Raw genomic sequence first — 13,260 nt, forward strand, 5'->3', positions numbered from 1 at the left:
GCGCTTAGATCTTGCCGTCGATTAAGCTGCTTAATGCCATTAACATGATTAAGTAACTGCCTGTTAATGATTAGAGTGGAGCAGTAACAGAGGGTGGGGGCACCCGCTGACAGCCGATTGGTGGAAGGGGGCGGCTTTGCACTCCGGGAGCGGGAGCTTTGCATTCAAATCAACTTGGCATTCATTCATAATTCTCTTCATACACAGAAGTTTTGCGCGGCAGCTAATTGAACAATTGAACTCTGATCGCGCATTCATAATTATAAATGTGAAGTGAATGCATATGAATGGGAAATGAATTGACTAACGACTAGTCGCTAGCTTCTCAGTTTAAGTCGCGCAAGTTCCGGGGTTCAATGTTTTCTTCTCTTTTTTAGGCTATCCTGTTGAACGGGTCGTGCTTCATTTTAGGGTGGTTGGTGTCAAAGGTCAAAATGAGCGAAAACTTCCCATGGGTCAGTTTATTTTTTCGTGCATAGAAAACTCGTTTTTGCGCCAATTTCAATTACTTTTTTTGGTATTAAATTTTAATATGACCTTTGAACTTAGCCAAGGCCCGCTTGAGTATAAGCCAACGCATATTTCCAGTATTCTTTTTCTTTTTTTTTTTTTTTGGGTGGGAAAGCGCCTCAAAGCAGCTGCTTCAAGAATGCACAACTTACAACCAGAAATTTTGTCAGTTATCAGCGCGGCCATAAAGCAAAGTCTGTGGCATGTGTAAATTTATTCAAGTCTATTTGCATTTAGCGGCAAGATTTTTAGTTGAAATCTTAACTATTTCATACCAAAGATATGCACCAGCTGACGCAATCCACAGACTACTTTCTCACCAAATTTATTCTTATGAATGAACTCACTTGAGGCCCTCTGGGCTCCAAGAAAGAAATTAACTAACAACTAGAGCTGAAGGAAGTGCGAGTATGCGTAATGCAGTAAAAAACAAACAATTGTCTAAAACACAGAGACCCAAACAAGATCTTCCAAGTTTATCAGCATGCAAATATTTGACATCATAATAGAACTGTGCAGTGCAACTGGGTCGCCGACTGAATCTTCGGATGCGCCTTGGTTTCTAAACGAGTATATGCACAATCTGTTGTCTCTGGAGAGCATTTCGTAAATACCAGAGGTGAAAAATGTTGTGGGAACTGTTGAAACTTAAGTCTGAGAAGCGAGCCAGCGGAAGTTTCAGATGTGTGTGGACATAAAAGTGGTTCCGTTCAGGAATAAATGTTTTATTTCTGATAAATATAGATGTGCAATTATATAATGATAAGCCAATAGAGTTTATAACTAGGGCTCTTGAGCAAAATGATGACTATAATTTATTAAAACTATGCGCAAAATTATATTAAGAAAAGCATTTCGAAAAGGCTTTAAACAAATCAGTAAAGCAATTTAATCTTAGTCCAAGCAGGTCACGCTGTCATATACCTAAAGAGCATATACATATACTTTAAACTAACTTAACATTATTACCATATAAGCTGAGAAAGAATTCTCATTACTTCTGCATGAGCCTTAAGTGTTTTTGAAACTTATACTCTGGTCACACAGTTGTCACTGAGAGCTAATTTATAAATATATCATGCATATGCATAAGTATTTCGTTGACATTCCTGAATAACAACATCTGTGTCTGCAATTTTGTATTGAGAATGTGTTTAGCTTTTAATGCAAATTTAATTCCATACGATACGACTGGCATCCGGTCTTCAATATGCATATTTTGCCAGAGCTATTTATACGATTTCTTGAGCATTGCATTTCTTGAGTCGTTTAATTACTTCCTCGGTGACGTTTTGAAATGTAAATCGCTGACATTAAGCGGGGAAAAGGGCATTCGATTGACCACTTGGCGAGTAGCTGGACAGCCGTACCGGAACCTGGTTATTTAACACTTTCGATGCAACCCTATCGTATCGAACTCGTAATTGCTGAAACTCAATCATTTTCTCACATTGTTTGGTTTTGATTGCCTAGCGGTTTCGAGTTTCTATTCTTTTTTCTTTTAGAGGAACCTGAGCGACAGTTGCCAATATCGAAAAGGGGTGTAAACATATCATGGTACGGTCAATAAACGACCCTCTAAGGGTTGCAGCAATAATATTTAATAGCAATTGATATAAATATTGAAAGTATTATTGAGTCTTAACTGAGAGCGAAAAAAGGGGTGCAGTTGATTCGTGTGAAATTTCAGATATTGGGCTGCTGATAAAAGAACGCAGAATCTCTATATTATAATCTTTTAACTAGCTTATCTGAAGTTATACTTAGTTTGGGGTTTTGTAAATTGAGTCACTTATTGCTGGCCGGCAATAAATAAAATTTGAACTAGTCAATTGGAAATAAAACATCTCTTTCTTCGTGATAAGCCACAGTCATAACGCTTATCGACTGATAATTGGAGCTGGAAACAGAGCATGTCTTTGGCAGATAACAGGCGGCCGATCTCAACTTACAGTTCACAAAACTCGTAAATAACTCAGCAGCAGCGCATGCGATAGCAAAGGATTTCTCTTCGTGATCTGAAAAGTTCAGTCAATGCCCCCACATCCTCATCCTGCCTGTTGGTGTATAAAAAAAATGTCATATACTTCTCACGGAAATGTTTTCTCTCTGCACTGTAACAAATTCCAACGAGTGCACGAAATGCACGCCTTCGAGCGACAATTCCCCCGTTTATAGTTAAATGTCGTGGAATCGATTGGGTCTCCTTCATAAATTGTAAACCTCCACGGCTAAATTGTCGTAGATCCTCCCAAGGAATATGAAATTTAATTTTTTATTTTTAATGCCTGTCCAGAAATGCCCAGATGTTTTCTTAGCATATTACCATGTGTCGGGATGTTTCCTTATTTAAATGTTTTCGTTGGAGGTTTTCTTCTCACACTCGTGTAGCTAATTTGTGATTTCTGGTGTTTTCGGTGTTGGATTCTTAGTTGCGTGTTTGTTTTACGGTTGCTTTGTCAACTATTTTTCGGCTATTGATTTCATAAGTTCCTCGCTGTTGCAGTTGTTGTTGTTGCTGCTTTATTGACACTCGAGTGGACGGATGACATGCAAGTGCCGAATGATCTAATGATTTATTGACATGTTTACCAAACTGCGGTTAGCGGGAGAGGGAGTGAGTCTAGGTTTAGTAAATTGCAAGAGAGCTGAGCTATGCTAACTTCGACTTGATTAACAAGCAAAGTAAATTTCTGATATGTTCTCTTGAGTTTAGAATATCTTCTTTTTATATACTATTTTCAAATCTCATTTATATTGTGTATTTTCTTCTTTACTGCAAAATTTGATCCTTCATTTTTCCATAAAACAATTGGGGATATGTGCATATGCTGTCTTTACTTTTCATAATCTTCAATTAGATTTTTTATAATAAATCCCTTTTTTACTATTAAAAGTAAGACCTTCTTTTCTTTTAAGATTTCTCCCTGCATGCTCATTCTCTCATTCAGTTCGATCCTGAGAAAGTTCACTTCCTACACCTGTTTGGGCCAGAGTCTAACCTGCCTATGCAAACACATCCTGTATCCGGGTCACCAGGAAATCCAAATGCTCCAAAATCACGTAAAAAATTTAAATATTTACCTAGAACAAAAGAATACCATACCGAAAAGTCACTCGAAGAATAAAATAGAATGTTACATGCCACAACTGCTGCTGGCCTTTTCCCAAGGATATTCAACTACACGCAGGCATGCGGGGAAAATGCATTTTCCAGCCGAGCTGGAGGGGTACAAGCGCGTTGTGCGCAGGCGGCGGGGGCGCAATGAGCGTAATTTGAACACCGCGAGAAACGCGGTGCGGTAATCCATCGGGTATCACAGATTTCCAATTTGAATTTCAAGCAACAATTTCCCACACTTTTCTCAAATGATTTTCGGAACACAAAAAGAAACAGAGAAATTAGTCAGTTTATTCTTAATTAGTTTCTCTGTATTGAGTTGCAGTGAAATGTCGCAAAACAGGCTGACCCGCTGTGAAATGCTGCCAGGTGTGGAGCACCATGCACCTAGTGCTACCTGCAACTGGCAACCGAGCCGAGCCGAGCCCTGGGCACATGCTGTGGTTTTGCCCTAATTGCACTCTGTAAGCGAGAGGTAAACAAATCACGCCAAACAAAGCAAGTCAAGTGCTCGAACCCAACTGATCCGTGGCTACCTGCTGTCAGGATATGTGCTCGGACTACTGCTGCTAGCCTGCGCAGTCAGTGTTCGGTTTCACCTGCCGTTTGTGGACACAGGACATGGACACTGGACAGGGGCTGCACTTTTAGCACTCGTTTTGCGGTTTTGCGCACATGTGCGCCCACCAACAGAGATATATATTTTTATATATTTATAGTCCATGAGTAGTCTCCAGCGATCGCGTGCCAGAGTCTTCTGCTCGACTGAGCTGACCTTAGGCAAATCAGCAAAGGTTTGCCTTTAAATTTATTAAAAAAAAGTTGATTCGGGTATTTTTCTTTAAACTCTAGCTTATTATTTTAAAAAAATTTATAATATAAAACTAAGCATAAATACGCAGGTTGTCATACACTGTATCAACTGAATATCGAGTAAGTTTCTTGCACAAATATGTAGCAGGAAGACGGAGGCATTAGAAATTATTGTCCAGCATTAACAGCTGAGTCCATTTATCCATATCTGTCTGTCCTTCGGTCGGTCTGTCTATATATATGAAAACCTCTGAGATTATAAAAGCTATTTATATAGTTATCGAGAAGTTGCCCCTATTCCATGAAATCGATAAGAATCAAAATTTAAATCTTGTTATTTGATCTTATCTCGAAGATAATAACAGCTTGAACCCCAAATTTTTTATATAGATTCTCGTTTAGTATACGCAGATCCAGATTATTTCACTCTTAATACGCCCGGTGACTACATAGTTATTGAAAGAGGCCATTCTATGATCAGCAGACCTAGCTATAGACTCCCCCCTTTCGAAGCTTTCTCTTGTTGAGAATTGTAGGCTAACATAATTTCCGAACACAGCCCACTCACCTAGCTAGAACCTAACAGTTCCCATGTCAAAGCACATCATTAGCTATCTATAAATAGTATTTTATACACGACAGGACTAACAGAATTTTCCCACAAGCCCATGCATATGCACAGCCTGCAAGCATCCTGTCAATGCCTGGCGCAGGAAATGATCTTTTGATCCGGAAACTATAAAATTGGTTTGTGGTACAACAAAATCTGTGTGTAAATGTTTTTTATGTAACCAGGCGAGTGGCACGCAAACACCAAAACAAACGTTGAGGGAAACCACCTGCGAAAGGCGCAACCGCAGGGGCAAAGTAATATCCAGAACAGGGGCTGATTACTAGGGGCGAAATTAGGCGCAGTTCGAGTCAACGCGGTGGGTGTGGCGGGAGGGGAGTAGAGTAAGTAAAAAGTGCAATTAGTGTTTGCTTTAAAATTAAATTTTAATTGGAACTACCGACTTCTGGGGTTGGTTTGGTGAGAAACTTTGGGTAACTCGGCTCCTAATAAAAATAGACATGTCCTCAAAATATGCCGACTCTGACAGTTGTCAATGGCAACATTTTCGAACATTTTGAGACACTTTAAAAATATCAATTTCTCACCTTACAGAAATGAAAAAAAAAAAAATGAAAATCACACACCACAACGCTAGGGCTTCCACTGGGACCTTCGTTTGTATTCGCTTGGGGCGATCGTATTACCACGCAGCCTAATCCGCTTGTTGACAAAATAAATACCGAGCAAATCGAAAGGGGTGAGTCCCGATGTGTAGGCAGCCGCTTGCTTGCTTGTAATTAATTGCCTTCTGAGGAAGACTGAAATTTATGCGCGTCAACAACGATTAGGCGGCAAATGAAGCGGGCAGACACATGCCAGCAGGCCTCTGAAGTTCCCGATCTAGTTCCAGTTCCACTTCCAACTGTGGCTACATATTATTTTCTTTAAATATTTATAGAGCTTTGGTATTACATATTACAAAAGATCTTATATAGAGGTAAATAACTTTTTAAAAAATATATAAATTTGTCAAGATCTTCAGATTTTTTACTACTACTTTGGATTGTTTTTTCTATAGTTTCTCCTATATTCAAGATTATATGAGTGGATATATATATATATATAGTAGATACTCGAATATTCAGAGCTGTCCTAGACTTGACGCTTAAAAGAAAATTTTGCAAGATCTGTATAATATTTTAACATATCCGCATAAGACACCACAGGCTATGCACGTGAGGCAAAGCAATAAAGAAAATTAATGCACTAACCGATAGCCGCTCGGCATCAAGTTTGTAAAGACGACCATTCAAAGCGTTCAGAAAATCTCGGCGCGTAATTTACGTGACATTTATCGTGCGCTGGCGAATAAAATGGAAACACAGGACATTCGCCAAAACGCATTACACGACTAAGCTGTGAATATCCTTTAAGTAGAGGCGAAGCTGGGCGACCAAATGGAGCTATATATATTTTTTTGTAACCCTTTGACGTCTGCCAACATCCCTGGCACTCTTGGGTAGTCCGCCTGGCAATTGGTGAAGTTTTCGCAAACATTTTGCACGACTTGGCAAAGGAATGGAGATAAGCTTATGTGAACTATTGCCGGGCAGATAAACAAAAGCAAACACACACAGAGGCACACACACGCACGCGGCACGTATGTCCTGCCATCCGGAGATCGGTCAAACTTTGGAGTTTGCGTAAATGATATCCCGTGGCGAAAGGATTTCCTTTATAGGCCGCTGCACACTTTAGCAACACTCAACAGTCGACGACGCCTCGATTGTCTTTCGGCGGCAACCCTTTGCCGTTTGCCGGCATGTCCTGAGACGCGGCCGGCGTCTGTTAATGTCCTTTTTGCATATTACTTACTCGACTGCTCACAGTGGGATGTTTGGTATGTTGCGATATGTTGTTGTGCAGCATTCCCATTATGCTATTTATCATAATTTTTCAATTTAACACCGTTCCATAGAGCCACAGGCTCCAGGGACAGGGTATGTGCTGTATATCCTGTCCTGGCCTATTCTGTCGTGGTCTGTGTATGTGTGTGTGGATAGTTGCCTCAATGTTTACTTGCGCAAACATCCTTTGACAAAGTTTCAACCATTGTCCAGTTGCTTTGTAGGCTTAGCCTGTACTTTTCGGATTTTTGCATTCTCATCCAATCGATTCATCTCTCTCTCCTTTGCTAGCTGCCAATGTGTTTGCCCAGCGCCTGTTATCCTTACATGCCATCCCAGTCATATCTGCAGCCGCATCTGCATTGCATCCAGGTTTCGAATCCGCGTTAAGGACTTTTGTTATTAATGAGCATTTTGACACTTACGTCTTGACATTTGCACAGCTGCTCGTATGTCTTCAGACTTTCTTTCGGTCATTCCGCAGCAACTGTAACCCCAGAGATAATAATATGGGATATGGCATCAGCAAAAGGTCAACAGACTTCATTTATTTGAATAAAAGGATAATTATGTTTGATTTTCTTAAAGGTCACCGAATTGATCTCGGGGGTAGTGCTTAGTGTACTTACACTAATGTTTGCCAAGCCAAATGTAAATAATATCCGTTTATTGAATACAAAGATCTTTCTTCTCATATAGATTGAGATGGTTGCGAATTTTAAAACCAACGAAATATGATGCAGAAATAAAATAAATTGTATATATACATATATAAGCAGCATGATTATCATACTCTAACTCCATTGTAAATATGTAAAAAAGTATTAAGTTTTTGGGCAAACGTATGTAATATTCATCACAGTTGAGTCTCAATAGCTACGTTCGACTGTTTATCTCATTGCATCGACCTCGGAAACAACAAAAGCTAGAGATTTGAAAACACTTGGATTTTTAATCCTAACTCGGGGATTATAAGAGTAAAATACACATGAGTAATATTATACAAATTGGTAATCTTTCACTTTTTGGATACTTTCAACCATTTTCCCCGAAATTAGAAAAAATGTATTTTTAAAAGCCATATACCTGTGTTTCGATGTTGACATACTATAGTATGTTATATTTTAGACGAAATAGTGAAGTTCGTCAAAAATGCATTTCGCAAAATTAGTTCTAAGGGAATAAGACCTTGCGTAAAACTCGCAGCAAGCTGTGTGCATCAGTGTGTCTGTGTGTTTGTTTGTATAGAGGAAAGCTAGAATAGCTTGCAGTGGCAGCTTGGCTTTGGATTCAGGGTATCTGCTAGTCAGGCATTCTCGTCCAGAGTATCCTTTTTTCTTTTCGTATCACAATTTATTTGTGATGAAAGCACCAATATAGACAAGTTCCATATCAATGTGAAGACTCGGTTCACTCGGATAGCAATTTTTTAAACAAACTTCAGACTAGAGCTTCAGTTTCTAAGAATCTGACAATAAGTTGACCTATGCTCGACAATTTGATTTATAATAAACAATGTTTTGCTTTAATAAGTATATTACTCAGTTCGTACTTTTAACTACTTTAATTACTAAGTTTTATTACTTTGTTAAGGTGCCAAGTGCAATCAAATTAAAACATAAATCCAAATAGGCAAAACAAACAGACCGTTCAGACACAGTCACCGCAATACACCCCGCTCTCGGTTGCTCAGCGCCTGCCCAAGTTCAGAATTGCAACGCTGACCAATGTCCAGTCTCTTGCCAGGCAGCTGTCCACGCAAGACCACCCCATATTTATTTATAGAGAGAAAGAGGGAAGTGTGCAACGGCATCCAGAGCTGGCTGTACCGGTCCCTGTCCCTGTTTCTGTACCGTACCGAGACACAATCCCCGTGCGGTATGCGTCTTTGTGCGGATTGTTTGCCTTCAATTTGACTACAAACCATAATTTATCTTTTCAGACGTGTTGGCTCGCTGGTCAGCCGATGCGACAATGTGAGGCAGCCAGCGTCAAGGATTATTGATTATGCAAAGTGCCCCGAACCGGACAATGGCGAAAAAACAAAAGGCTTAAGCAAAGAAAAAGGATGCGAGCTGTGTATGTAAAAAAAAATAACCCAAGGAGGAAAAATCAGAGAATGCACAAAATGAAAGGGTTGCAAACTGGACATCAGAAAATTATGAATTTCCAGTCAGGTATATACCTCAAGGAATTCCCGAGGAAAGTATCCCCTTACGGGCCCAGCGCGTGTGTTTATGGTTATTAGAGAGATAATAGTTTCTGACATTGACCGTTCGGAACTGATGCAACTGATGGACTTCGCCGTCTCCCTGGTCAGTTTCGCTATTTTGGCATGGTTAATTATTATCCGGCCAGTCGGACGTAGTGTGAGAAAGTTGCGCCTAATGATCCACAGAATTCGTCGCCTGAAAACTGTCCACTGCGAACTGGGCAAGCGGCCAGAAAGGTGAGCAAAAGGCTTCACCAAATAGCAGGCGTTGACGGCTGCTGACGGATTAGGCCCATAATTAATGATGCCATTTTCACAAATTGACCAAATCAATGGAGAGCAAAGGCTATAAAGGGGCTGGCCAAAAGGTCGCCTATAGTGCGCCTAATTTATTAATTCATTTTCCCACAGCATCTAGTTATTTTGATACGCCCCATTTATATAGATTACTTACGCGGATTTCTTTGAGATGTCAGAGATCTTATAATTTCAAAATAAAGACGGCTTCTTCATTTAAATATTATTTTTAAGCTACAAAAATAAAAGAAATAACATGATATTATAAATAATAATAATATAAAAATAATATATGCTATTAAAAATCGTACTTTTTGCAAGTCTTATTAATTATTCATTTTTAACTTCACTTAAGTGCATTCCCCAAATGGAAGCATATTTAGGAGCCTTTGTTACAGCAATTCATTCTTTGCATATATAAAATTACACATTCATGTGAAGTAGGCAGATGATGATTCTCAAGTGTCCTAAGCATTATCCTTTTATGCCTATTGTCTGGGCAACAAAATGAAGCTTAGCTGCGAAAGGCACTACTCTAAATAAATGAGAGTTTATTTGTGATTAGATGCAAAATATTATAATTTTTTTCCTTTTATTTGTTGTTAAATATTTTAATGATTATAATTAAGATTATAATAACTATTTTTATTACAAAAATAAATTTTTCTTTAAAACTGATTTTATATCCGAAAATAATATCATTATATATCTAATATTTAATATAAGTAAATATTATGATTATTAATATAATCATTTTAAATAGTATTAGTAATAATACTGATTTTTTAATTATTTTTAATTTATTTATTTTTTAGATAACATTTGATCAAATTTATAAGAAATAATCTGCTGTTAATTATTTTTTATAGAAATTCGTTATCTTCTGTATCAAGTTTGGGTTCATAAATAAAATTTAAACACTTGTAAAAATAATTAAAATAAATTTTTGATTTTAATAATTTGTATTAGATCATCTAAAAATAGAGGCTTAGCATATCACATGGAATGCTGTAGGAGTTCCAGTTAATCAACATTTTGCATATTCGTTATTTTTTCCCATTTCAATAGGCCACTTTGTCAAAGCAATTCAAACAAATCTAATCGAATCCCAAGCAGGTCCCTTTTTTTTATATACTGCAATTATGTTTGACGCTGCACATTTTTGGGGTCTTTCAGTCGAGTGTCCCAAAACTATTTAAATTTTTATGTGCCTTCGGGATTCGGAAGGAAACTGTAATTCAATCGTAATTCCCGACTTGGACAGCATGCGGTCAAACAAAAACTAGAACTAAAAGAAAGAAAGTGAGAGAGAGAGAATTGAACGGGCGTCACATAAAGTAAGAAGAATTACGGCTAAAATGGCTTAAAGAAAAAGATTTTTCGAGATAAATGGGCAGCCGGCTAATATCAATATCCTTTGACAAGATCTACAGAATAGTCAAGCTGTGCTCATTAAACGGTATTTTTGTGGCCAGCCAGAGTGCTGCCCGCTGCCCATTGTATCTGAGAGTTTGCATCTTGTTAGCAGTGTGCGTGTGTGTATATCTGTGTGTGTGGGACTGCGAGGGTGCACATTAGACAACATTTATAGCTTCCTTTGCGACAATTTGCGGTTGGCAAAAGAGAAGCGCAGAGCAGCCAGCGAAGCATTCCATACCATCCCATCCCATCCCATCCATCCATCTATGCCTCAACTCCTGCAAACAAAAAGCAGCCTTTGTTCGGATTTTGGGTTTGGAGTTTGGGCTCGTGGGATCGTGCGGCTCCTGCAGCAGCCGTTTTAGCTGAAGTGCACTCACAGCCTGGCATTTTCTGAGCGCATGAGAGAGGCTGGGGGTGGCAGCTAATGTGCATCTAATATGAATATGTATCTATTGTCTGAACTACTCAAAGTGAACGGCTTTGTTCGGTAGCATGGGAGACAGACACACAGAGAAAAATGTAGCTACACTCAGAAAAATCTAGCATAGAATAAAATTCAATATTTTGTGTTCTAAATATTTGAGGTATTTTTCATTTCAAATTGAAAACAAATAAAAAATAAATGGTTTAAAGCTCTATTCTATTTGAAATAAGCGTAAATTGTATTTATTTAAAATATACAACATCTTAGATTTCTTGAGATCAGAAGTTTTTGTTTGGTTGAAGAAATTGGCGAAGTTTTTTTCCAGTGTATATCGAAAGATGCAGCTAGTATAGGTTTAGCTATAGATACATTCATGCCGCATGCCCAGTTGCCTGATTAACTTGCAAAACAATTGCATTATCAATGGCAAATTCTCGACTTGGCAATCGATTCGCTTTCATGCTCAACTAAGCAGCGCTGCTGGGCGCCTTTGGCTGTCTTTAATCTCAATCTCGGTTCAGCGTAAACCTAATTGAAATTGTTCACCCTAAAAATTGATGTCACCAAAGATCGGCAATGCTGCACTGCACACAGATCAGGACCAAAAGTTCAGCATGGAACTTACTCTACTTATAGGCAGAGTTAATCGAGGCATAACAGGAAAACAAAATAAAAAAAAATATATATAATAAAATATCAGTAAAATATATTAAGACAAATACAAAAAACAATCACACTCGCCGTTACTATCTATAAGAATTATATAAACCATATGCGATTATAATTAACAACGCGCGCAAATGCTGATGCGTGCGTCTGATAAGACAGAGACACAGTCGGTCAGACAGACATATATAAGTATGTACCATAAAACCTGAATATATATTTTGTATTAAGATTTTTATTTGAGTAGCATTTAGCTGCTAATTATGAGCGTAGATATTTTCTTATAAATATTTTATTTATATTTTCTATGCAATTTTGTTTACATTTTCAGACAGACAATTGACAGCCTGTCATAAACAAAAACAGACGCAGCAGCAGGGAAGTGCTGCTTGTATGTATGGGGGGGGAGTGGGGGGAGTGGTACTTTTGAGAGCACTTTTGATGAAACGGACGCGCACAAGTCGCCGCTTAAAAGCAGGTCAATCGACCTCGTCCAGCATTTTTTAATGGGGCTTATCAGTGGTTCAAAAGAAACAAAATGCGTCTTATCAACAAACTGTCTGCGGCAACAGCAGCAGCAACAACACTTGAGTTGGCAGCAAATCATAAATATATACATGCATATATAGTATATATAGAGAGGGAGATATGTACAAAAAAAACGACCTGTTTTCGCCCCCCTTGTAGTACTATTTGAATTATATTGCTTGTCTTGGGTGTTTTTGTTGTTGCCTTCATTTTAATATTTATAAATTGTTATTTATGTATAAGTAGTCAATAAATAAAACCTTATACCACAAATTGTATATATATGTATATATAAATATTTACAATATGTGTGCAATTGCTCAATATTGTAGCAAAATATAGTAACATAATTTGGCATATAAAACTAAGTTAATGTATGCATTAGGATCTCTAACCTGAATTTTGAAGTTCTTTAAAATTATTCATAGACCACTTTAGAACACTCTAGGATCTCTTTAGTATATCTTACTTTATCTTTTTTAAATTTGTGACCATTTGAAAATGTATCTTATTTATATTCAATAACATTGACAGCTTTAAAGTTTTGAAATCTTTTCAATGTCCTTTGGTACAGTTAAGCCAATGAATATGCAAAATGTAAAATAAAAGCCCCAATGATTTGATAATATTTAAATATATTTGCCTAATATAATATAATAATAACATTACCCTGTTTGTCAGATTAATTCACATTAAATCAAATCAATTGATGTCTAATGTTTTTAAACACCTAATAAACAGCTAGCGTGGGGGCTTACTTCCGCATTTGATTTCTATTAAATGTGTAGTAAAAATGCGCTATAAGCC

At 37.8% G+C, this 13,260-nt stretch overlaps 1 long non-coding RNA gene across 1 annotated transcript; it reads left to right on the forward strand.

Annotated features, from left to right (window-relative positions):
* Nucleotides 1–5,573: 5,573 nt before the first annotated feature.
* LOC138910972 (uncharacterized) lies at nucleotides 5,574–6,032 on the forward strand. The gene is made up of 2 exons (XR_011416222.1): nucleotides 5,574–5,754; nucleotides 5,815–6,032. It is a non-coding gene; the product is annotated as an uncharacterized lncRNA (long non-coding RNA).
* Nucleotides 6,033–13,260: the final 7,228 nt, after the last annotated feature.

The sequence above is a fragment of the Drosophila virilis genome, chromosome 2 (genome assembly GCF_030788295.1).
Source record: "Drosophila virilis strain 15010-1051.87 chromosome 2, Dvir_AGI_RSII-ME, whole genome shotgun sequence".
Lineage (NCBI taxonomy): Eukaryota > Metazoa > Arthropoda > Insecta > Diptera > Drosophilidae > Drosophila > Drosophila virilis.